The following is a 24239-nucleotide window of genomic DNA, read 5'->3' as shown; positions in this document are numbered from 1 at the left end:
ATAGGTATAATGATTGCTCTGTTCCAGGTCTGGAGGTGAATTCCACTTGCCAGAACGGCGTTTGACACCCTGTTAACATAGGAACCCCAATCAACAAGATCTGATTTAAACATATCCGCGGGTATACCGTCCAACCTAGGGGCTTTCCCTAATTTTTGGGCCCTGATGGCAATATCAGTTTCCTTAAGAGAGAAGGAAGTAAGACTAGGTGTAAGAGGCAACGCATCTGTGGATTCATTCTCAGTAACAAAGGGAGAGGCAGGCTCGCAGCTATACAACCCAGTGAAATGGATAGTCCAATCTTCAGCAGAGATGTGACAGTCAGGTCTAAAAGTTTCGTTACGTCCATTTCTGGTGGCCAGAGACCAAAAGCGGTGAAAGTTTTTGTCCCTGGCCGCCAGCAATAAATCCTGCCAAGATGTCTCTTCCGATAGGCTTTTGCTAATCTTCAGTGCTGATGCGTATTCACTCCTCACACGGATTATCTCAGCTCTATCTTTTAGTTTTATTGCTCTTAAGAGGTTACTCTTGGCGTGTCTGCATGTCTTGCCAAACCACCTGTGGTGCGGGCTAACTCCCGGGCATTTGTTTGCTCCAATAGTTCTAATAAATTACTCTCTCAGGGCAGAAAAAAGACCTTCATGCAGGGCCATAACCTCATTCGGGGTACATGAGGAGGAACCATTGGATAATTGATAGGTTAAAACTAAGTCACAGAGTTTTTCCCATAGTTTGTGTGAATTTCTAAGAGAGTCCCATTTCAGGGCACGCTTATTAGAAGATAGGGACTTTGTGGTGTAATTGTGCACCTTTTTTATGAAAAGCTGCCTTTCATATGTTACCAAGAGGGGAGCATGATCGCTATTATATTGGTCACCCACCTTAATATCTTTAATAATGTGCTATAATCTCACGTCAATGAGTACAAGATTAAGAATACTACTGTAAGACCCTCTAAAATACGTATGTTTTGTAGGGGTATCAGATGAGAAACGATCATCCCCTGTGTGAAGGCCATGAGTAAATATGAGGTCTATAACTTGAAGGGCCCTGGCATTAGACTTCGACTGCTTTCTCTGAGATGAATACGAAGGAATGTTCCATATTGCGTCTTCTATCCGGATGATCTCAGAAAAAGCAGAGTTAGGTTCCAGGGACACATTGAAATAGCCATCTATGATAATAAGATGTGACGAGCGATGGTCCAGTACAAGAGCATTCAACATCTGAATAGTTTTCGAAATTTGATTTAACTGGTCTGGTCTATTATAGACATTAACACAAAGCAGCGGTAAGCCTTGCTTTGCCTGTACAGTATAGACAAAGCCAATATATCAGGTGACTCCACTTGGACTTCCTTAGCTTTGCCCACCTCAGAAATTCTCATCCAGATAATAAGGCCCCCAGCTGCTCTACCAGCAGGGGACCACCTACCTTACTTACAAAAGGAACTATACCCCTGTCTATAAACATTTGCAGTGGCCCAGGTTTCCTAGAACAAACAAATATTCAATTTGTCTATTTATGCCCCCAGTTGACATCATCTAGTTGGTTACGAATCGGCCCCACATTCCTTGTTATAAATTCTGACGTTAAAGTCTCATGAGCCCTTTTGGAAGAACTCGAGAGAACTCGAGAGAACTCGAGAGAACTCGTTCCAACGTGACTCTCTGTAGATTGTAGTTTTGGCATATTGGCTTTAAACGGTAAAGCCAAACTCTTCTGAAAGGGAGGATCTAAATCCAAGGCTCTAACTGAATTTGTGTTGATCTTGGAAGGGAATGAGTTGCTGTCCTGGGAAGCTATCAGAGGTGGCAGTCAGTCTATGTCCAAAACACTGCCTGTTAGATCTGTCACACATGGATTTGACCTCTCTTCCGTGCAATCATTTTTCTGCTTTTGGGACTCTTCTGGTAAGCCACCTCCCTCTTTGGAAGTCCTAGTATTTACGAGAGATGACACTGACTTTGATAAATGACTATTCTCAGGTTGGGTACTTTTGAGACAAATATTTGACCCATTTTGCATGGGGTGGAGAGCTTCCATAGATAGCAATCCCTTTACCAAGCTACAGCTGGCTAAAGTTAGCTTTATAAAATCCCATTGGCATGCCTTTTCAGTGAAGCGTTTGGCCGATATTATGTGTGAATAGATGATAGAGCCACATTGTCTGGTAGGTCTTATCCAATGGACAGCCTTGTTTATCAATGATGAGTTATCTTCTTGTGACTTTGGAAGTAAGGGAGGTACCTTACACGTGTAAAGTGGGTGATTCTCACTAAGACAATTGCAAGGTGTTTGAACAACCGTGGAGTCCCACACCATTTTTGCACACGATCGTGACCCAGAAGAAGCTCTAACATGATCCTTAGGACACAATGGACCATGGGACTTGACCGGAGGGTCTCTTATATCAGATGCCGGCCAAGCAGAGGCACTAGAGCCAGTTGCATTCACCCTGATTCCTTGTTGCAAGGAGGTGAAGATGTTAGTGGTGGGAGGCTCTTCCTTTTGCGCAGATGCAGTGGCCCCCGTCGGGCTGGGGGAGTGCAAAGTGTTTAGTACTTCTGTCAATACTAACTTTAGTCCCCTCACCTCTTCTTTTAGACCCATTATAAGAGAGACCGCATCCTCCTGAGGAGGAACCATAGGGGGTAGATGGTTTGGGGATCGAGAACTTAAAAAGGAGCCCCCTAGAGCTCATGTTTGGTCCTGTAGGTCCAATGACGAGAAGCGATTAGTGCATGAAATGTTATGTACAATCACACTGCCTGACGTGGGGTCTTCTGAATTTGGATGTGCCATGCTATTTCCCAAAGTTTTTGCATTTGCAGCTCCAGCCTGAGATATAAGTGCAGGCAAGGGGTCTCCATTTGAAGGGATTTTCTCCTTTTTGTTCAGTATGGATTCGGCCTCTTCAATCAGGGTATCTATTTCATTAGATACACAGTTTGAGAGGGTGTATGAAGTTTTCTGGAGCTTCAGAACTTTGGTTTGCACTAGGCCCACTACTGGTCTTCCTTTGCCTTACGCTTCCCCATTTCAAACACAGTATGACCTGTGCACGAATTTAAAATGCCAAGCAGGGACCTTCCAGCATTCCTACCTCAAATCCAAGAGGGGTGGCCCAGCCGGGCCTCAAAAGGTCTCAGACAGGCACGGAGGGGCCTGCCCTCAGCCCGGGCTTTGTCCGCGTGTGGCCCGCGATGTGGGGCAATGCGAAGCGCTATAGAGCACTTGCGTTTCAGGCTCTGCCCCCTCCTTGCTGCACAGTACTCCTGGGACAGGGAGTCCCCTGATGGTGCCCGGTCGATGGTGCAGCGATGCAGGGCAATGTGACACGCTATAGAGCGCTCGCATTTCAGGCTCTGCCCCCTCCGTGTTGCACAGTACTCCTGGGACAGGGAGTTCCTTGCTGGTGCCGGATCGATGGTGCCGCGATGCGGGGCAATGTGACGTGCTATAGAGCACTTGCGTTTCAGGCTCCACCACCTCCTTGCTGCTCAGTACTCCTGGGACAGGGAGTCCCTTGCTGGTGCTGGGTTGATGAACTAATAATAGCCCCTCCAGAACCTTCCCATCCTCTTGGGAGACCCTAGACCCCTCTTTGCAACCCCATATCCTGATTTTAGTGAACAATTACCCGTATATCAAGGAGTAAGCCCTTCTCCTGCCGGGGGCAGTTTAGGATTGGTACCTCTGATAAAGTGGGGAAAGGGTGCTAACTAGATATTTCAGGAGAGTCAGGCACTGGACCTTGGTGTGGGAGGACATTCTTCGGTACTTCAAGGGGTTGGATAATGGACACCGACTCTTCCAGAACATTTAGCAACCAAACTTATTTTGGACTTACATTTTGCAATATGCCGAGTTCTTCTCTTTTTTACCCTTCAGGCGTTTTACCCTAGTTCATCTAAAAAGGGCCCTCTTCACAAAAGAAACACTATTTGTGGGAGCCACCAGCAGATTAACTCTGACATGACCATCTGATGATAAGACAACCCTAGGAGGGTGGGGAAGAGGAGCCCTTTTTTAAAAAAATCAAAGAAAAAGAGTAGGGGCTTCTCAGATTCAACTACATTAAAACGTTGGACATCTTAACACACTTCTCAGATATTGTATAAAAGAGGGAGATGGTGTCTTGTCACTCTCCTGAGTGGCCACAGTTTTCCCATTAAATTGCTCAGAAATTGTAGCCCCCCTTCTACCAGGGTCACCCGCTTGAATACCAATTTCTTTCACCCTACTTTTCTCCACGGTATTTGTTTTGGGAGACCTGGGACTTTACCTCTACACCCATTTCTTGCTTCCTTCAATGATGACCAATAGATGTAAGGTGCTGCACCCCCATTAAAACTGGGGTCAGCACATCGAAAATATGGTCAGAGCTAGCAGCTGACCTATCCAGTGGTTTCCGAATCAAAGATAAAAACCTCTCAATACACAATAAAATATCAGAAGGAACCTTACCCCCTCCCGCCCCCTCTGCTTCCAAATTGAGTGACTGCACAAAAACATGTGCCTCTGTGGGCGCAGATAAATCACAATTTGTAGTATTCATACTGTCCAGCAGCAAGGCCCTAGAAGGTGGTATACTACTCTACAGGGCTGGCAATCCATGTCCAAGCCCATACTCAAAGCAATAGATGGACTCAAGTTGACCTCCCATATCTAGTTCTTCTCTATGAAGCAGCAATAGCTGGCAGGGAATAGTCCTATGGCATACCAAGGTCCCCTTTGTGCAACAGCATACAGGAACTTTCCTTGAGCAAACCATGCTCAACACGGTTGACACCATGCCTGCGGTCCTACCTCTGCCCCTACACTGACATACACCTGTGCCGGCCCATCTCCATGAGCAGGTCGGGTACAGAGGTGTAGGATGGAGGCAAAAACAGTAAAGTGACGGTGCGAGTGCTGCAGTGGCCACAGTGGGAACCTCAGAGTCACAAGGAGAACATCAACAGGCCCCTGTAGAAGTAATGGACCACTCAAGTGCTACACAAGGCTCAGCCCCAGGCACAACCAGGTGAATTCTACTGCAAATGGACCACAGTAGTTGACAGTTGACAGTCAAATAAAAATAATGAATACCAACACAGGATGAAACAGCTCCCAGCAGGCTGGGGGACTATTCAGTGCTGACCGATCAACAAACGGACATGGGGCGTACAGGCTTTCTAGCACCAGTCAGAGATCCAGGACCAACAGCAGCAGCCTTCCCTCTGGCTCTCTTAGACATGTGATGCATGTAGACGGGCACCAGCATAGTGTTGCAGCATCAAGGGTAGGAGAGTCTTCTGTTACAGAATGACAAGGCATTCAAAACAGGCTGTATGATACATCAACTGACATTTTGGAAAAGTTCTGTAGCCAATTACACATCAAAACTAATGCCTGATTTAGATCCTGGGGGAGGGATATGGACGTGATCATGACAGATATCCGATCTGCATTGTTATGATCTCATAGGGTATAATGGGATCATAATACAGCAGTGGAATATCTTTCTCATTTTTGACTCATTGTGACTGAGTAAACCCTCCTCCAGGATTTAAATCAGGCTCTGCGTCTTTTGTATCACAACAGACCAACATGTGTAGAAAAGGTTGTAAAATACCTGCAATTTTTTTGGGTTAACACTGACGGTAGCCTTTATTCAAATCAAGGCAAGAAAAGACAATTCAGTTTCGTTATCATGTGAGAAATGTATGGTCCTGGATGATGTTCTCATTCAATTGATTTGTTTGCCTGATGCATGTCAAGGCATATGCGTACAGCTCCTTCATTGTCTTTTTTGGGCTCTACGACTATGGTAGAAACCCATGGCATTGGACCAGTGGAACGCTTAATAGTGTCATGCTTGAGTAGTGATTCAAGTTCTTTTTCAAACAGCTTCTTGTAAATGGAAAACAATTTGTCTATGTCCCAGAGCAGCAGGGCAGACATCCTCATTAAAATGCAGCTTTACTTTCATACTGTAAAGCTTTCTTAAAGTATGAAATAACAAAGGGAATTGACTTACTATTTCATGATCATCATTCATGTTGTAATTCACAGAAATAAGTCCAGTATCGGTGGCTAGTCTGAAACTGAGGTAGCAGACACTTGACACTAGTCAATAGGTGCACATAATAGGTGCTTGCACATTCATTGTCTAGTGTTGAATGTTGCTACAAGTGAACCTTGACTTTTTATGGGCACTGGTGCAGCCCATGTATACACTTTGGTTTTGATGGTATAAGCCGCGATAATGGAGATAGTTCATTGTATTTCTCTTCAGCCATTATGTTAATTAATGTAATGCACCATTGTCAATAATGAAAGGTTTCGAACAACCATTTATTTTCAATGTAGTCTTTGGATAGTGTTTGCATGATTTCAGTGCTTTGGCATGTCGACTTTTCTTTGACTGACTTTTTTTTCACATACGGCCTGTCCAACAAGCGGACATTTGTCTGAGGTATAAGCATGACACAACCATCTTCCTCACTTTCACTTGGTATTGAGGTATTAGAACTGTTTGTGATAATTTAGATGACGATAAACTTCATTCAGGGTGGATTTGCCTCAACTGATGTTGCTGCTTGGCCTTTTGGGTGTGCGTCGAGCATTGCTTCTGGAAAGTTCTGGCAGCCATTATGTCTTTGTTTCATTACACACTTAGGGCCAGATTTAAAAAAAAGTGGAGCTACATTACATGTAGCCCCACTTTTCCTGCACCTCCTTAAGTCCCCCTTGCTGCCACCATATGTGAACCATCTTTAAAATATGGTGCACCACGGAGCAGGGTAGGGGGCGATAGCATCAGAATTGTTGACGCTATTGATGTACTGTTCAGGGTTAGCGCCAGAATTTTGATGCTAACCTTAACAGTACATAGAGGCCCATTGAAAAAAACAGCATACCCTCTTTTGACACCTACTCTTAGCAGACGTTAAAAATGCCAAAAACATTACGCACCATTCTTTGGCCCCCTAACTGAGGAACACCCTATTTGTGTACATTACACCTGGCACAGGCATAATGTGTTGCAAGGGGTTATAAAGTGGTGCCATTTTGGTCTCGTTGGGCCACATAAGCATCAAAACAAATCATGCTAATGTGGGGAAAAGAGGTGCTAGGGGTGCTTAAATATGCTCCTGAATTTTTAATTTGCTTTACAAGCCATCATAAAATGGCTCTCTTTTCCACAGCCTTGACAGATCTGTCCATATCTGGACATTTACCTTCATGCTAAAATAAAAATCCACATTTAAAACATAACTTATTTTTTACGTGTAGACATCACTTTGTGTCCCTTAATCTTTTGCTTTGTCTTACTTTCACCCTTATGACTGATTCACTCTGGCCACCTCCTGCCTCCATATCAGCAGCTTGTCTTTCAGCACCCTCTTCAGCTCTGGCAGACATTAACACTCACTCTACACTTGGGCTCTGATCTATACTTTTTGGTACAAAACTGCATCAACGCAGTTTTGCACCAAAAAGTTTACCACCGGCTTGCACAATTTCTGGGCACCAGCTGGGCACCATATTTATAGAATGGTGCAAGCTGGTGCAAAGTGTAAGCTAGGGTAAAAAACAATTATGTTGGCTGGGTGGGGCTGTCAGTATGGAAGAAGGGGATTCTGTAACAAAAAATGACATCAGACTGGTTAGAGTAAAAAAAAAAAAAAATACTTTAACCAGCTTAGAGTCATTTTTTGATGCAAAGCCATCCGTACTACATGACTCCTGCCCTAGAAAAGACAGGGGTCATGCCCACCACCCCAATGGTCAGCACAGGGGACCAGGGTACCGTCAGCATGGTCATTGCATCCAGTGCCACGTAGGGGGGCAGACTTCAGGGCCCCCAATGGCACTTTAAAAAATATATACTTACCTATACTTACCTGGTATTGGGACCCCCATCCTCTGCTGTCTCTCTGGTGAGGGTGGGGGTGTGCCTGGGGAAGACACCTCCTGGCTTATTCCATAGTGTTCTGCTATAGAAATAGGCCCACAGGTCCCCTAACACCTGCCCTGACCCAGGCGTTAAATAATGGTGCAAAGCAAGCTTTGCACCATTATTTGACCCCCCCCATGCATGATTTTAGCATGGGGGATAAATATGGTGCTAACGCCATAGAGTAATTTTTTGCACAGGAACGTCTACTTTGCATGTCAATAAAAATGAATTTAGCTCCATAAATTTGATGCCAGACTGGTCTAGTGGCAAAGTATAAATATGGAGTACGTTTTGCAAAAGATTTGCAAAAATGTCGCAAATATGGAGCAAAACAAGTATAAATATGCCCCTAAAAGTTTCTCTCAGCATTCGTCGTCTGAAAGAATCTGACAAGCATCTATCGATAAGTCATAGACACATAGCTTCTTCATCAATAAATTAATTGAAATTGCAGTGTTTGATGAGTGTATCAAGTCTATTCACAAAGTCATTGATGGTTGTACCACATTTTTGGAGTTATTGACTGAAAATGTATCTTTCATAATCAATGCTTGGTATTCGATTTAATTTGAGATTCAATGCTTTTATAATCTGATATGTGACTTTTTAGTCAGTTCTCTACATTTCCTTTATGGCTTCTTTAATACCATCACCAGCAAGATTGTTATGACATTTGATATTCTTTCTGTTATCAGTCTCTTCAAGTGCATCAATGAACTTATCAAATGTCTCTATACAAACAGTCCAGCTATCACCAAAAGTTTGCTTTTTGGCATTATCGAAAGGTGGTGGAGGTTTCAGGCACATGACAGCATTGTAGAATAGTGTTGAACTTCCCGACTTTGAGTATAGCATGCTCCCTGATGCTGTTTGGTGATCATGGTTATGCAAACCTTCTCTAAAGTCCTTTAATGTTCTGGCCTAAGGCTTGTCTTTATTATTACTTGGAACTGTGGCTTCTTCCTTAGCTGCCATCTGAAAAATGTCACTATTCCGAAAGTCTCTTTCAGCTTTTTATTCTTTGAAGACCTATGAAGTTATTCTGAACCCCACTCATCACCTTTGTGAGAAACCGCTTCAGGTATGGTTGGCTTTGCAGGCACAACACCGGGCCCTTCTCCTTAGGCCACTCCACAGAGTGCTGTAGTATGCTGAATCATTTTAGTGGGTTCGGTAACTAGTGGATTCGGTAACTCTGTAATTTCTTCCATTGTTAAACAGCAGTTTGCGCTTCCTGACACCTGAATTATATCCACCTCGCAGCGCTTCAGTTTGCAGTGTTATTTGGTAAGTTATGATTACCTTTGGCTACTCCTTGTAAAGCTAGTTGTGTCTGCCGTTAGTATTAATGCTCCATATCATGTACAATTTTCACTTGTGTGGCAGTGCTGTACCTTTAAGTATGGCCTAACCAGCAGATGTGTAGATTATTTTCAATGCTTTCATTGTATTCAAATACTTTACAGATGCTGGTGCTGTGCGTTGTGCCTGAAGCGTTGATTCCGTACTTCAATAGCAATACATCTGGCATGCACGAGCAGTCTGATTGGACCACAGCAAACTGTCTGGGAGAGCACAATCAATCTTTGGATTGCTTATCCCCTTTCTCGTCACCAGTTATAGCATACTCCCCAGCCTGGGTACCTGCCAATGACTAAGCCACACTTGTCTTCATGTTACTGTGAACTCAACATTCAAAACCAAGCTTTCATTGCATTCGGCTCTAAAACCTAAATCACACTTCTACAGAGTCCGGTTGGAGCCAAAAGAGTTCCATCATGAAACTTGAAAGACTCCACAATGGGGTCAGTGTAAACTGGCAAGACTTATGGACCTACATATTAACATTTTACCCACAAAAAGAAAAATTGCCTGAGTAATTTTGATTTCTCAAAGACCAAGGAGCTTCCTACTGTATGTTTTATGACTTTTCTCTGAAGAGGGCACATTTCAGACATGGTGACGGGTGCTAGAAGAGTGTAGGATGTAGATGGGCACAGATAGGCTTGTCTTTGGCATATCAGCAGTGTTCACACTACATGTCCACACTCCTGCCATCATTTTATATGAAGGCACTGCTTAGGGCATCACTAGAGCTAGAGATGTATATTAATGTATATATTAACTGTATATTATGTAGCAATGGTAATTATTAATATATTTTTCTAAAGTCTTTTTTAAGATAATTTGTTTTGCCAATTTTGTACATGTATACTATATATATTGTATATAGATCGTAATGCTACTGTAATGACTGAGGCAATTTTATGAACTGCCAGTTTTTTACAAAGAACCAATTTTTGACTTTTCCTGCTGTATTGATAGCGAGACGTAGATGTTGTATTGTAGCAGTTCTGATACGGGGAGCTGGTACAACACAATTGGATTAAAAGCAGTGAGATAAGAGCATTTATATCCTTCCATACTATATGGTGATGGACAAGGTGTGGTGTGGAGTGGGCTTTATGATTATTATTTTTGTTCTTAAATTGTTGCCCACATTCAGACAGTTCCTAGATTTGTGATTTGGGAGGCTTTGCAGAGATGGCTTCCTCATTAGAAGCTCGCAGAAAAGAAAAATCTAGTCAACTTTTCTTTACCAAGTATGCTTGTGAAGGTGATGCACAACAAGGGGGAACTACTGTAGGATCTGCTTTACAAGTACAACTAATGTACGATAAATTGGAAAAATGTATGATGAAAGAACTCTCCAAATGGTGGGAGATTGAGTCTCTTCAGCAATATATTGAGGTTGGACGGGTCCCCAGGGGTTTGCGCATTTATACAATCCCGTCATATGAAGATCCAGACCTGGAATTATTGGAGGAATGAGCTGAAAATTCTAAAGTGAGTTCCCTTAATATGATGAAATTTTTTATAAAATATGCTTTGAAGGATAGAGAGAAAATCCTGGAAGAGACTGATAAAACTACTAAAGTGATTTTGACATTGGTCTCACAAGATACCTTTGACAAAGTAAAAGGGAATTTGGATAAAAAACTTTCCAAATTTGAAGAGGAGATTACTTTAAAGAAACAGAGAAAATTCATTCAGGATTTTAAGGATTATCAGTCATGGAGAATTTAGACTTTTCATCACAAATATGACTACATGTACTCACATTTATTGATCTCTGTGACAGTATCTATATGGAGTTACTGGCTATATGAATATTTACAAGATGGCGCCCACCATTTTTGGTGGTTTGTATGTATTGGAGGTTGAATCCAGTTTTTACGTCTATGTATTCTGTTATTTAGTATACATCTTGAATTGAGAGCTTCCCCATCCATGAACAAGGCTATGGCTGAAACACGTCGGGAGGAAGTCTTTTTGTGTTATTGCTAATACATTTTGCAACTGTCCGAAGGTGTCTTGACTTTTCCTTAAAATGGGATAAGGAAATACTGGATTTATATTTATGGGATTCCCGATCTCATGTCAGACTGCCACATAGAGCCTCGTTATTTCAGGGGTCTAACATTTGATGAATATATATATATATATATATATATATAACAATTACATATGTTGTTTACTTACACATGGTTGAATGTTTTTATATATATGTGAGTTTGTTATTCAAAATCACATGTTCAAATATATGTATATTAAATATATTGTAGTAGTACTAACAATTAATAATACAATGTTTCATAGTACCATTGAACATTTAACTTTTAAAAATGTGCACACTGTATACATTTAATAACATGTTTTGTTATTTTTGTACATGTTTGTTTATAGCAAAAGTTCTATAGTATGCCAATTGTTTTTTTAACATTCATTTACTGCTTTTCAAAAATATAGTCTTTCCTTATATGTATTCAGTGCCCACTTTTTGCTTCAAATGCTACCTCTATTATTTGTCTATTATCATCATTTTCAGTTGTTCCTGGTTCCTGTGTATTGCAGTTCTCTACGTATCAGGTAAACCTACTTTTACATTACTTTTTGTGGAATTGGGGGTAGCAGGATATAGGCAGGGAAAGTAAGTTGGGGTGGTAGTAATTTGAATAATGCAAAGTTACCGGCTGGGAACTATGGAACTCATAGTGCCCTTTGGGAGTGATATTGTGCTGAGCTCTTGGAGACCCTGAAACACAGAGAGCCACAGAGACCATACTGTTGCCGCCTCTGATCCTGATCTGTGTCTGGATCTTCTACCTAATCAACCTTGTCTGCTGTGTACCTGCCATCCTACTACAGCCATGGAGACAGGGACAGGGATTGACTATGGTAGACATACCTTTGTTTCTATGCCCTGATTAAGGATTCCTCTGTGTTATACAAGTACGACAGCCCAAATTCAAATTAAGTAAGGAGTATTCGAACTGGGGGACGGGCCTCCCTAGGGGGGCCTCAAGTGATCCCAGGGGTGGCTCCAGGCTCTGGCTAAAAGAACAAATATGCAGATATTATTGCTTTGTTTTCAGCGGTAACATGTTTATTACATTTGTGAAAAGGTAAGAAATCTTAACTGCAATGTTTAAATAAGTCTGGACTTATTTAAACATTGCAGACTAAATAGAATAGTTATGAAACGGGGTGGATGCGGAATTAACAAATTTGAAAACGCCTGGATTAAGTGGATTGCAACACACTTGCCCTAGATCTTGGGAAGCATGTATTAATTTGGCCCAGCTTCCCGACTATTGTTCTTTGACAATGAAGAAGCTAGGCTGATGCAGAAAATGAACAAGACAATGCTCAACTCCGTCATGGCAGAGATATCTGTGATAGGCTCATTGTGGTTCACAATGAATGCAAAACATTCAGACACATCCACAGGTATGTAGTAACGTCTTGCAGAGGTGACTTTCTCTCACAAACAACTAGAAGTATGTGAAACATGTCTAGGAGACCTGGGGATGAGACAAGACAGTGTACAAGATTGGTGCCAATCCATCTGGTTCCTCCGCCACAAAATTATGGACATGGAGGATTGTTGTGTGACTACATATGCCTCCCTGGTGCAACGGATAAGCTGAAAGGTACAACATGGTTAATTCCTGATAGATTTGCTTCCAAGCCTACAAAATCTTCATTTCAGATAACCCTTAGAATTCTATAAAGAAAACAATTGCAGGCAACATATTCCTAACAAGGGGGAAAAACCCCAACAGAATATTTTCTGTTTCTTTCCCCCTCAATACATCAGGTCTGTCCACAAGAGTGAACAGCAAAGCAAAAGAATGGACCCTTCAAGTTTCAAGGCCAATTGTGAAAACCGTGACAGTTCTCATTCAGACAGTCTGTTTTCATTCTTTTGTTCCAGATAGCCTTTTCTGTACCACTGGTAGAAAGAGTCAAGTACCTAGAGCACATAAAAATCTTGTTATTATCATGTTTAATGGTGGCAGCCCTTTAAGTGGACGTGTTTTTTGTTGATGTTACTGGGCACTGTCATTATGGCCCCTTACATTACAACATTAAAGTGGCTTTATTTATTATTCCTTCTCCAATGTAAAATACTTTGAAAAAAGTGGTGGACATTAAGTAGGCTATAAATAATATTTCCATTCTAGTCTAAGATACATTGTGGAAGGTGTTAGACAATAAAGGTGTTACATGTATTATTCCACTCCAGTATAAACAACATTGATGAAAAAGCTGCCACTAAAGGGTCTAAATGTACTCTTCCTAATCAAATTTAAACTACTTTGGGGAATATTTTGGACAACAAAAGGACTATATTTACTGTTCTCATTCCAATCTAAGCCACATAAGGGAATGGGCAATTACTACTCCTGCTCGAATTTGGTGACACAGGGGAAGCTGTTGGACACTAAAAAGCATATTAATGCAATTTACGCTTAAATTTGAGCTTAGTCAACTTATTGGACATTAGAATTATTTTAAAATATTTAAATGTATACATTATTAATAAATTGTTCTTTATTATAAAATACATATAAAGAATAAAAATTATTAATAACTTAAAAATATGTAAAGTGTTTTTTATCTTTCAATAATTTCAGATTTTCAAACCATTACATTTCAAATGATTAATTAAAATGTAATATTACATAAACACCATTGTTGTTTATCATGTTACCATAATAATTGTCTATATTTATCTAATTTATAAAAATATTTAAAAAATACAGACAGTACATTTATAATTAGCTTCTTTTTCCAAACAGTATTACATTTGCATTTAAACATTTTACAAGATATATAATTAATCCTTTATTTAAAGGTATATTTAAATAAAACACAACACTAATATATTACAGGAAAACTTGCATTTTATTATTATACAGGAGTGATCACTATTGTACCACATCATGTAACAAAATATCACCTTTAAGCATATTTACATATGTGGCAAGGGCATGTCCTCGGATGCATGTGAACATTTTGGGGAAACTGTGGGCCTTGAATAAGCTGCACTGAAAATTATAATGTTTATCCACTATGTAAGCAGGAATGCTTTATCAATTTGGCACTGTTTTGCTTTGGTTTAAAAAAAACAATAACATTTGATATTAAAAAACAATATTTTCAAATGTGCCCTTTTATTCACTTAACATAGGTTCAGGTCAACATTAATGTGTTTTTTAATTTTTACCAAATTCAGCATTACTTTGGATTCTTTGGATATCTACACAATCACACATTGATCATCAATTCATGCTCATATTTGCAGAATTACTCTGTAACCCCAACTTATTTGATTTAAATATTTTCATCATAAACAACACATTTAGTAACATTAGAGGTAGCCATTTTCATTCCTAAAAGACAGTGTATATGTAAGTGTGCAGTGCTTGCTTGAACACCTTTTGTCATTGAATTTTTGTTGTGTGAAATTTGGTTGCGGATGAGATGTGTTCTGTTTTTTTGCGCTGCTGAATGTTTGTGCTGCATTCTTGCAAAGTGTTTTTTTTGTGTTGTACTGCAATCAATGTGATGTGTTCAGTTTTGGTACTGCAATCAATATGTTCTGTTCAGTTTTGATCATTTGACATAGTCTGCTTAAACACTAAACTTCCCTTTTTAACACATGTATTTAGAAATAGGCAAGAAAAAAACATTATCATGGATAATTGATTGAGGACTATGAATTTTTGTTAACTGTGCCAGACAAATGGTTTATGGACAGATTGATAATGTCTGATCAAGGCTGGACAATAACCAGGCTCGTTCTGCCAGGCTCCATTTCTTACAATGATAGTACTTTAATATGCCATTATGACTGGATTTCTCTGAGGTGGCTCTCAGGGAAAACATATTATCTCTGAGAAAACCTGGCCTGCCGAAGGAATTATGGCAGCACGCAAGATGAAGTTAGTTACAGTGACATTCACCATTAGTTGTTTAATGATGTTAAGGGAGGGATTAGCACAAATGATCACAAAGTCATAGAGGTATGTTTAACTTAGATATGTCCCTAGTGTGGGTGTGCATTTGAAAAAGAGAAAAAAAAACTTACCCTGATAATAGTCTGGCTTCATAAGAAAGCCATAGAATAATTGGTCATGTTCCATGAACCTCTCTCTTCTGTGCTTCCTAATGTGCCTGAATAGTGGAGAGGCCTACATGCATGTCCCGGAACAACCCGTATGCTGTTCATTTACTGTTTATGTTATGAAAATAACATGAGAGCAGTACCAGAATTTGTGGTGGAATGCAAACCCAATAAACCTTAGGAGACCGCTTAACTGTGGTGTGATCCCCAGATCACTACATTGTGCAGTTAGGCGAGGCCTCAAATTTCCATGTTGGGCTAGCAGCAGAAAGGCACTCCTCAATTGAGTGAGCGACCAAGCAAATCCTGAGCTAGAAGGGAAAATATTGTATTTAATCTCTAAAATGTATTACGAGTGGCAACAGGGCAACAAGTATAGGGATCAATACTTCCCCTGCCCTGGAACTGGTTATTGTTTTAGGAGAGAGTTCTTTAGTGAGCACTTTCGTTTGAACATAGACTATTATTGATTTTTTCATGCTTATTTGTCCTTATATTTTCTTCAAAAAACAATGTCTCCTAATCTCAGTAAAAACGTTTGACAGTTTAGTCCTGGTTACTTAAGAGTTTCTTATTTTCACCAAATTCAGCTGGGAATTTTATCGATGGACATCTAGGTTGTAATGTTTATCCACTGCTTCTGAAATACTATATTTGTATTTCTCCAAGGAAGACCTTACTCTTGTGCCATAACTTTGGGGGTGGAGGGACAGGTAACAGTGGGTTTCTTATTGCTAATGAATTTTACAAAAGAACAACAACAAATTACTAACTGTCTAGCAGTATATCCAGTCTTCTGCCCCAGCTAGTAGTTCATGAACTCTCAATACCATGGAGGTCTCCCACAAAAACTCTCAATGCACATTTGATATTGTTTTTCTTTTTTTGCCAAAACAAGCCCTGTTTTGGACATTTGTCTTTTGACGAGATAAAGGCAGGACAGCCCACAATGCCAGCCCAAATAAATAATTGTATTTCTCCCAAAACTGTTTCAGCCAAATTGGATTAAACTCAAAATGAGATACTAGGGGGCATATTTAAGAGCCCCTAGTGCCATTCTAATGCAACATTAGTGTCGTTTTTTTACTCTAATGTGGTGTTAGAAGGCCAAAAATGCCACGCCATATTTACAAAGTGGTGCAATGCATGCGTTGTGCCACTTTGTAACCCTTTGTGCTACATTATGCCTGTGCCAGATATAATCTATGCAAAGGGGGGTTTACTGTTAGCGGGGGTGAACAAATGTGCAAGAAATCTAACAGATTTCCTTGTGTCATTTAGTGCCTGCTCAGAGCAGGCATTAAAATGGGGCATGCCACTGTATAAAATTGGCCCCTATGTACTCTGCAGGAGTACCGGCAAAGTGCTGGTGCTACTCCTGCGGAGTACATCAAGAGCATCAATAAAAATTACGCTACTTCCCCCTAACCTGCGGCCTGGTGTGGCATATTTGAAATACAGCGCACAGATGGTGGTGGTAGGGGGGCGCTAAGGGGCACAAGAAAAGTGGTGCTGCAATCTGTACAGTGCCACTTTTCTTAAATATGCCCCTAGGTCTGATGAACACATTTCTGTCTGTCACTAATACCTAGCCCTATGTGACAGCATAAATAACAGTCCTGCATTCAAACTGGGAGCCCCAGAAAGTGCCATACTTCCCCAGTTAGTTATACGTACACCAGCCACTGAGATGCTGTCATGGAGGACGTTTCCTCACTGCTGACCCAGTGCCAGCTAGGTATCTTTTTTCTTGTGCCCCTGGTCGGTCAGTGGGGAATGTCATTGAAAGAACTTCTGAAAGAGGTAGAATGCCACCAGTATGTATTTTCAATGTGGAATACATTACTTTTTCATGCTAGGATGGCAGATTTGTTGGATTGTTTGTTTGTTTTGGTGTTTGTTTTTCATTTTATCAATGACAAAGCTGCAAAATGGGTTTTGTTTTAAAAAACAAAAATTGGCGCCCTGCATTTGAGGGACAGACAATTTTAAAAAAATTCCTATTGGAGATCAAAATGTATTTTGTGGTGGTCCTTGGCGGGAAAATACATCGTTGGAATCACCACCCTAAACGGGGAAGGCATTTGTATACCAAAGAACTAGAGATTCTATGTCAGCTGACCTTGCTAGAAAAAGCCTTCTCATAGTGGAGCAGAATGAGGCTCTGCCATCGGTATGTCAATATAGATGTAGTTAGTTAGTTATCCCTCTATTAAATGTTGTATCAAGAGGTGGGCACGTAGAAATCTGCTAATGTTTGTGAGAAGCCCTCTTATCATTCACCTCTAGATGAGAGCATTAGTAATTATTACAATATCTATACCTTTGACTGTGACTTCGATATAAAAGTACAGGTCCTTTGACTTCTATGTCCAACACATCACACTATATAACAATTGTAAAGTTGTAGGACACTATTTTTCAAAACAATCCAGTAAACTACCTCCACATAATACTTGTTTTGGAGTACTTTTCTGACTGCACAGAGAACTACAGACGTATGTCTGATAAGTAACAACTGCCTTATATTTAGGGCCCTATTTAGAGTTTGACAGGCAGGGTGCTCTTTCACAAACATAATGGATGTCCCCTCTTCCACATTACTATGCAAGTGCATTGTAGCCTGTGGAACTAGTAATAAGGCGGACGGGATATCCATCAGGTTTTGACGGAATACACCGTCTGCCAAACACTAAATAAGACCTTTACCTAGTTATTCTAAAGCAAATCCATTTTTAGATACATAATGAATATACGTTTACAGTCATGCATGCATAATTGTGCCACATAACTGACTACTTTTGTTTCTCCTGGAGAATTTCTTTTGGTGTGAGAATAATCGCGTTCTCTTACACTATCATAAAGTTTTCAGAGTATTTTCATCCCATTCCCTTTTCAAATCTAGAAATACTCCTACCCTTGACAGGAGTAGATTGCTGGCCGTATCCACCATTGCAACATGCCATATAAATGTTTGTGAATATTGACAAACCTGCATGCCTTATTCTATGCAGGTAAATTTATTTGAGAATGCATATTAATTATCGATCTTTGATGCACAGATGGCTCTAAGAATAAAGTTCACATTACTTTTAGTTTCTATTTACTAAACATTTCCTTCTTTAGTTACAATTGGCTCAACTCCCTAAGTTTTTTGTTAATCACTTAACAGTATTGTTGATTGACAGACTGCTCACATATCTCTAAAAGACGTTTTCGTGCTTCACCAACATATCCTTAGGGGAAGATTTTAATTTCTCTGTGAAATCACTTGACCATGTGGGGAATCTCCTCTCTCATGTTAAGCATGCTAGCCACACGTCATTCAGCTACTGTGCATCCCAAGAACAACAGGAATATCAGAGACACGTTTTACCTGAAAATAGATGCCCTACATCTAGTTCCGACTTAAAGGTGGCAATGGCATTGTACTGATATGGATATTCAACTTTTTAACTATCCATCAACAAGTTTTTGCAATACTGGTTGTTTTTCAGATGCTAAAGTCATGAGCTACGAAGTGTCCCAATGGCCCATTTTGTCATGATTACTTTTCAACATTAAATGGGACCTGGCAACTAGACTTCATGAATTGGGCACATCAGTTTACATGTACATTGGTGTGTTTTTTTGGGAGATCAACTCTCTACGAACTTGCTGTCAGTCTTTCTGCTACAGGATGGTGTACGTCAGAAAATTATTTGAAGTAAAATACAAGAAAAACAGAAGTAGAATATTACCTACGATCGAGACTTACGGTCTGATTCACAAAGGTAAAATTACACCTCAGAATAAGTTTACGAATGTTGGATATTCACATAGGGACTTACGAGTTGTTAGAAATGGGGTCTTTGGTTGACAGTCAGGTTATCCCCTGTTCAAGCAAGGACCCTCACTCTAGTCAGGGTAAAAGAGAATCACCCTCAGCTAACCCCTGCTTACCCCCTTGGTAGCTTGGCAGAGCAGTAGGCTTAACTTCAGAGTGCTAGGTGTAAATTATTTGTACCAATACACACAGTAACTTAATGAAAACACTACAAAACGACACAACACCAGTTTGGAAATAATAGGAAATATTTTTCTAAACAAAACAAGACCAAAACGACAAAAATCCGACATACAAAAGTCAAGTTATACATTTTTAAAGATTAAACTCAAAAATAGCGTTTAGAAACAAAAATCCTTCTATGAGGTGTTAACACGGCATCGTGACGGAGTTGTTCCCAACAAGCCGACACCAGCGGCGCCGGACACGGAGTCACGTAGACCCCCAAGTACAGTACCTTTGGTGAAGAGTGAAAACAAGCCGATGCGCGAAGTCGGGGATCGCGGCATCTGTGCGAAACGTTGAATCCACGCACTTTGAGCGGCATTGGTCACGATGTGGTGCGGCGACTTCTACGGAGTCGCGGACTTCAGCGGTGCTGCAGCAGGGTCGGGCCGGCGAAGAGCGTTGCGTTCTAGCGAAGGTCACGCCGTCGGGTGCAGGCGGAGATGGGTGCAGGCGGCGTCACCGGATTCAGCAGCGGGGTCGGTTCGGAGTCGTCCGAAGTCGATTTCCTTGGATTTCCACCAGCTTTCCTTTCAAGGGCCCAGGGACTGGATAGGGCACCACTTGTCAGAGCAGGAGTCTCTCCAGAGACTCCAGGTGCTGGCAGAGAGAAGTCTTTGCTGTCCCTGAGACTTCAAACAACAGGAGGCAAGCTCTAACTCAAGCCCTTGGTGATTTCTTCACAAGATGGAAGGCACACAAAGTCCAGTCTTTGCCCTCTTACTCTGGCAGAAGCAGCACTGCAGGAAAGCTCCACAAAGCACTGTCACAGGCAGGGCAGCACTTCTTCCTCAGCTATCAGCTCTTCTCTAGGCAGAGGTTCCTCTTGGTTCCAGAAGTGTTTCTAAAGTCTGTGGATTTGGGTGCCCTTCTTATACCCATTTTAGTCTTTGAAGTCACCTTTCTTCAAAGGGGACTCACACCTACTTGTGAAATCCTGCCTTGCCCAGGCAAGGCCTAAGACATACACCAGGGGGTTGGAGTCTGCATTGTCAGAGGCAGGCACAGTCCTTTCAGATGAGAGTGGCCACTTCACCCCTCCCTCCTAGCAGAGATGGCTAATTAGGAAATGCAGGCTATACGCCAGCTCCCTTTGTGTCACTGTCTAGTGTGAGGTGAAAAGCAACCCAACCGTCAAACTGACACAGACAGGGAGTCCACAAACAAGGCAGAGTCACAGAATGGTTTGAGCAAGAAAATGCTCACTTTCTAAAAGTGTCATTTTCAAACACACAATCTCAAAAACAACTTTACTAAAATATGTATTTTTAAATTGTGAGTTCAAGGACCCCAAACTCCACATGTCCATCTACTCTCTAGGGGAATCTACACTTTAATCATATTTAAAGGTAGCCCCCATATTATCCTATGAGAGAGACAGGCCTTGCAACAGTGAAAAACGAAATTGGCAGTATTTCACTGTCAGGACATATAAACCACATTACTATATGTCCTACCTTATCCATACACTGCACCCTGCCCTTGGGGCTACCTAGGGCCTACCTTAGGGGTGCCTTACATGCAAGAACAGGGAAGGTTTAGGCCTGGCAAGTGGGTACACTTGCCAAGTCAAATTTACAGTGTATAAATACACACACAGACACTGCAGTGGCAGGTCTGAGACATGATTACAGGGTTACTTGTGTGGGTGGCACAACCAGTGCTGCAGGCCCACTAGTAACATTTGATTTACAGGCCCTGGGCACCTCTGGTGCACTTTACTTGGGACTTAACAGTAAAACAAATATGCAAATCATGGAGAACCAATTACATACACATTTTAAACAGGAGCACTTCCACTTTAGCTCTGGTTAGCAGTGGTAAAGTGCCCAGAGTAATAAAAACAGCAAAATCAGAGTCCAGCATACATCAATAACCTGGGGAACAAAGGCAAAAAGTTAAGGGAGACCACTCCAAGGATAAAAAGTCTAACACGAGTTGTATCTTTACAAGTGCGAGACTCCACAAATAAAAGACCTATTTCATAAAGATACTACTCGTAAATCCTTTTGTGAATGGCAAAGAATCATAAAAGTAACCAAAAGTGCAAGTTTGCCTTTGTGAATCAGGCATCTAGTATCTATTGTGCCTTGTCTTTGCCTAGTTCCACTCCCAATGCGCAGTCCAAACATTAGAACCTGGGCATACATATCGGCTTGGATCTTAAACTAGAATCCGATATATTGCACATAGCTAAAACTTGATTCTTACATGTGAAAAATTAAAGGGAACTACTGCCAAAGTTAGACACGTCCATAAGGTCCCAATGATCACTGCATTGATTCAGTCCTCTACATACTACTGGACTGAGGCGTTGCTAGCAGCGCCAAAAAGGTTGATCTCAGGGGTGCAGTGCCAACCTTGTATTTGATCCAAGGAAATTTGACCTTGCCTCTCTCATCTTTAAGAAATGACACGGGCGCCTTGTGGGAAAAGATCATTTTCAAAGCAATGACCATTGTTCATACATTCATATATCAAAGTAAATCAAAATGTGTTTAGCACATTTTTTATTGCGGCACTAATGCTCAAAATATGAATGCCTTCTCAAAGCCCGAAGCTATGCACAGCCAAATACGGCGAACAACTTTCTTTCAATTGTTTACCTGCATTCCTTTGGTCGCCCAGTCTTCTCTGCCATCTTTCGTTATTGAGAGTGAGACAGCTCCAAGAAACTGTGGTAGTTGTTCGCTTTACAAGTAATACATAAGAGTACAAAATGCAAGTGCGACAATGTGGGAAATACATTTTTGTGCAAACCGTAGTCCAAAATGGCAAAACAATGCCCTATACTTTAGTGATCTGATTTACTCCATATTGCCAGAGACTAAATCCCTAACAATTTAAAGAAGAGCTGTTTTCTTTCATTGATTGTTTTGATATGATAAGAATCATAAATGTTACAAGGTATTGGAATCCGCGCTCATCGGTTAGTATTGAAAAGATAACCTGAAGTCATTTAGATTAACTTCTTTACACTCCTGTTACATTTGAAGTTGGTGCAATACTATAAAAACAATTACGAGACGAGGATTTTTCTGCCCTGGAACTTGCGTGTTTTAATGTCAGAAATCACTGTTCTTGTCAGTTTTCTTGACAACCAAAGAAAATTGTATCCGGCAAACCAGCAATGGAATTAAGTGTGTCTGACAGAGGAAATGAACGCAATTGCAGGTATGTCAGCATTATAGTTGTTTTTGACAAGCTCGGGCCACGCACTGTATACTCAGTTTCATGACTGACAGTGAAAATAAGCTTGTGGCTCTTATTTATAAAGGGTTGTTAATCCAAGGCATAACCCCAAAGATTTTTTACAACAAAACAGTGTTCAGATATTTTTCAAATTACAGTCTACTTCATGGAACAAAGCAGTTGAGCAACATTCATTAGTGACTTAAATTTATTTCGTTTCAGGACAACATTAAAGGCACTACTGCTTGAAAGATTAGTGTATGGGACATAACGATATCTGACATAAAAAATTCATCCTTTGGATAACAGAGGCCAGACATGCTTTCTAGGTGTGTGTAATATTTTCAAATGCTCTCTGTATGTTGATTTTCATATTAGAAACTTCATGTGGTAAAAACAATGTGTGTGTGTGTGTCTATATTTATATATACAGGTTTCCTTTGTGGCACCTCGCACTTTGCACTTTATTAAATGAAACAATAAATCCCTTTTGAAAAGCAACTAGTCGGACTGGATTTCGCTCTCAGAATTGCCTGAAGAACAGTGTGTAGACTGGCGCAGGCTTCTTGGGAGAGAAATATATATAAAAAAAAAAAACGCTTGTTCTGGGCTCGGGCGGCCCAAGAGGGGTGGTGCGATACCCATCAGGAGCAAGTTGGTATTCAATTGATCCAAAACAAAATGCTACTAATTGCATGCTCAGGACTTCAGGAAAGGTAGAAAAAGACTTTAATCACAACGTGTTTCGGCGGTCACAGTAGCCTTGGTCACTTGAGTTACACCGCATATCAGCAACACATAAATATCGTCAATTCAGTAGCATAGAAACAGGACAGAAAAAATGGAATATATATATACATCAAATCTATTGAAATGTATAATACATTCATAATTAATCATTTCCATTTCTTAAGAACTCATCATTTAAAAAAAAAGATCTAGCCCCTATATCCATTTAATATTGTAAAGAGAAATAAAAACGGAAAAACTATGTAGAGAACGTGGTGTACATCTAGTATTATATTCTGTAAAGGGAACAATACATTTTGATAAAATATAGCATTTCTAGATGCCTATTCATACCCATATCAGACGATAATGTTTCTCCCATCCAAAATATACATAATAAACCCCAATTTTTCTTCCCAAACATAACAGTATCACCTCTGACAGAAAAACTGTCTCGACCTGTAATATGCAACGTCATATTTAAATCCGCTCAGAACAGCAGTAAACTCATCAGAAAAAATACAAATAAATGTATGCAAGAAATTTGCAAATGAATTTTCTTATCTTTGTGTCCATTTTCCAATACACTACATGAGAAAATAATTGGAGGAAAAAAAGGGTGTTGCTAGAAGGATTCAAATATTCTCCAGCCGACCCCCAACATCCTAAAAAATACATAAATAAAACACATACTTTATATTACTGTTAAACAACCTCCCAAACCTAAAATAATACCAATCCTAATAAAACCTATTGAGACAGGCTGCACTTCCAACAATAACACAATTAAATAAGTACTCATTTAATGGCATCCCACCTCCTACTAGTTCTCATATAGGTGG

The sequence above is a fragment of the Pleurodeles waltl genome, chromosome 8, assembly GCF_031143425.1.
Source record: "Pleurodeles waltl isolate 20211129_DDA chromosome 8, aPleWal1.hap1.20221129, whole genome shotgun sequence".
NCBI classification, from domain to species: Eukaryota; Metazoa; Chordata; class Amphibia; order Caudata; family Salamandridae; genus Pleurodeles; species Pleurodeles waltl.
The sequence above is the reverse complement of the archived record's forward strand: the minus strand, read 5'-3'. Positions refer to the sequence as shown.